This window comes from Octopus sinensis, unplaced genomic scaffold (genome assembly GCF_006345805.1).
Source record: "Octopus sinensis unplaced genomic scaffold, ASM634580v1 Contig10964, whole genome shotgun sequence".
Taxonomy (NCBI): Eukaryota; Metazoa; Mollusca; class Cephalopoda; order Octopoda; family Octopodidae; genus Octopus; species Octopus sinensis.
The window spans coordinates 767,405-770,609 of NW_021832231.1; the positions used below are offsets into that span (position 1 = coordinate 767,405).

The following is a 3,205-nucleotide window of genomic DNA, read 5'->3' on the forward strand; positions in this document are numbered from 1 at the left end:
AACACTTGTCGGAATATCTTGGCTGGAATAGTGTGGACTTCTAATTCCGTCATTTCCGTGATATACCATCAAGAAGAAGTAGTCCCCACTCGTTGTTCTTGACCCACTGCATAACCCTCTCCGAATCAAGAGACCTCTGTTTGGAATGGGATATCATATTATACGTACTAATACACACACTGTGCTTATCTACACACTCACAACACTCACTCACCGTCGGGAACTTGCTTAGTGTTGGATATAAAACGGAATATATGTTTGTCCGCGATATCACTCCACAATCGGAACTGTGACCTCCACTGCTCTACCGACACGGTGGACGTACACAGAATCATACACCTCTTCCTCACAGTGCAGGCCGCAGTCACACCCACCAAAGACTTCCCGGCTCCACAAGGAAGCACAATTATCCCCGACCGAGCTCTCCGTTGCAGAAAATCTTTCTTAAACTCTTTTCTTGGTAGGGACGGACCATTGTCGAAGGTCGCAGTCGAATTCTGGGCATGTGAGTGAGGGATTACGGAATATTCGGGTTAGAAGAGTCGTTTCGGAAATCGTACTCACTCAGCAGTGGAAATTCCAACTCATTGCATCTTTTCTGAACCAATTCGACTTTATTTTGATTTATTTCAAAAGAATGCAAGTCACTCTCCTCTTCCTTTGAGGTCTCGTCCTCATAAAACGTGTTCAAGTCATTCCTAAACATGTCTCCACCACTTTTACTGTTCTCTAGGCTTGATGGCAGGCTGAAAATGTTCTTCTGACACACACATTCGCAAAACCGGATCTTCGAGCAGAGTTTTGTAAATGTTCTGAGCTATTCTGGATAAAATATACCTCAAAACGAGTTTCCAGGTAATATCGGTTAAATTTGAGGACAAACATCACTTTTCCATAACTCAAAGTGCATGACTAAGTTGAGAAACTTATAACAACTTCAATAAAATTGAGGACGGTTGATGGAATGGAAGTCCTGGACAAACGGGACAGCCCGTCAATGATATGCTGAGTCTCCAAACCTACGGAAACGGCTGCATATAAAGAATAGGCCGTCATTTTATATTCGTGGGTGTACTCTGGACGGGATACGGGCTACTTATAAGGGGAATCAGCAACCTCTGCAATGGCAATGAGAAAGTCGTTGGCGTGCTTGCAAATAGGCGAGGATGCTTCCAGGAAGATGTGGGCGTCAGGAGTAACCCACAGGGGACAATTGGAAATGTCTTGTTTGAGTACAAGTTGGGCGGTATAGTCCTTCACTCCGTATTTGTCCTTGACTGTCATGTCTTTGACTTTTCTTGATGCTGCCTTGGGGAGGACAGAGTCTTCGTCGGCATTGGGGGTATCTACTCGTTTTGGAGATTATATAATACGTGAGAGAAATTTATCTACGTCGTATAACTTTTTTTTCTTTGAATGCAAGTCCCCTTAAATATAATTTGGCCAAAAATCTACCTTTCAGATCATCTGGTTTACGCTTACTCATAACCACAAGATATTTTTTAAATATTTTATTTAATAATTAATATTATAATTTTATTTAATAATTTTAAATATACTATTGTATTAAATTTAGAACAATTTATTAACACAATATTACATAAAGTAGTAAAATAAACCACTAAGATAACCACAACAACCACAAAAAATTTAATTAATATATTACCAAATAAGATTTATTAAATATATAATTATTTTAAATATTTTTAACAGAATCGACAGTAAAGTAAACTCCTTCTTTGATACTGTCCAGAGCCTCGTTGTAGTGTGGAGGAGGATCGTCCGGGTTCGGCATGAATTCGGCAGAACTAAAGGAAGGGGGCAAACTTGTTTTAGAACTACGCCAGTAAGCCAGGGAGGAAGTACCCATTCGATTTGATCATATTCTGATAAAATGCTTACAACCTTACTACCATGTTGATGACATGTATTCTGTACTGTGTCCAGTATTTTACAGAGAATATCGAAAAGACAACAGAAAAGAAAAGGATGAGTGAGAGAATCAATTTTGAGATTACTTTCTGGTCAACCATCGAACAAGCTTTGATATATTTTTAGAAATCGTACTTAATATTATAAAAGCCACTGTGCCAGAGAGAACACTGAGGGCAGTGAAGGTTGTCGCTCTCAAGAATAGTAATTCTTGTTTATGCATTTAAATCAACTAAAACTAATTACTATTTAAAAAAATTATTTCACAATACTACAAAAATATTTTTTAACAATTTCAAATTATTTTATTTGAATTATTAAGTACGTTTTTAACCAAAATATTCAAGCTAAAATATTTATAAATCTCTAACAAAACTTTTCGTGTCCGCCAATTAGAGTGGATTGTACAAAAAACTGAAACTTCACTGTTTCTGGCATCGGTCACTTTCTTTAATAAATATTCTTATTGTGACTTAAAGTGCCAAAAGGAGGGGACAGTCGACTGTTCTGCTATGAAGACTATTGTTCTAAATTTTAAAATATGGAAGGAAAGAATAGTTATTTACAGGCTAAATAGGAGCTGAGCGAATATATTGAAAAGAAATGCCAACAATCTCCTAATAGTGACGGAAAGGCGTTTTCTATTTGATTTTTGGTCTCTACAACCAATTATTTTTGGTATCTTGGACAAACGTTAAATAGGAAACCGAATTTTGATTTCAATACTCATTAAAGAAAGCAGCGCAGCTTATCTTTACTCGAAAAAATGCATCTAAAGATGAATTACTTTCAACAAAATTACTCGACTTTATTTTATTTTCTCTTAACATCAACAGCATAATTGATATTCTCTCTCAATATTAGAATTGACTTTTTTATTGCAATTATTCTTGTTTTGGTCAAGACTTACGGCGTGATGAGTGCGTGTCTCATCAAGAAAAGCAAACTCATCATTTTGAAAAAAGAAAAGAGCAACATGAAATTATTTGACTTTATTTGAGGATTTTTTCAAAATTCTTTGGGGGAATACTGCTTTTTAATTGAATTTATTATTAAGTTCATTATTTAACTGGATAAATCGAAAAGAAATTATTTCTAAAATTATTTTAAAATATTCAAAAAGTTATTAACTAAAAATAGTATTTATAAATGAAATCTCGGGGGAAATGAACGGTGATTTGGTGTTTACGTCAGACTACTATCTTTTTGGTGTAATTTTGCCAATATTAATTGTGTTTTCAGCTTTCTTGCTATTTTTTCTAATTTATTTCAT

The 3,205-nt window shown here is 35.5% G+C and overlaps 1 pseudogene; it reads right to left on the bottom strand.

Annotated features, from left to right (window-relative positions):
• Positions 1 to 206: 206 nt before the first annotated feature.
• LOC115228742 lies at positions 207 to 1,486 on the bottom strand (annotated as a pseudogene).
• Positions 1,487 to 3,205: the final 1,719 nt, after the last annotated feature.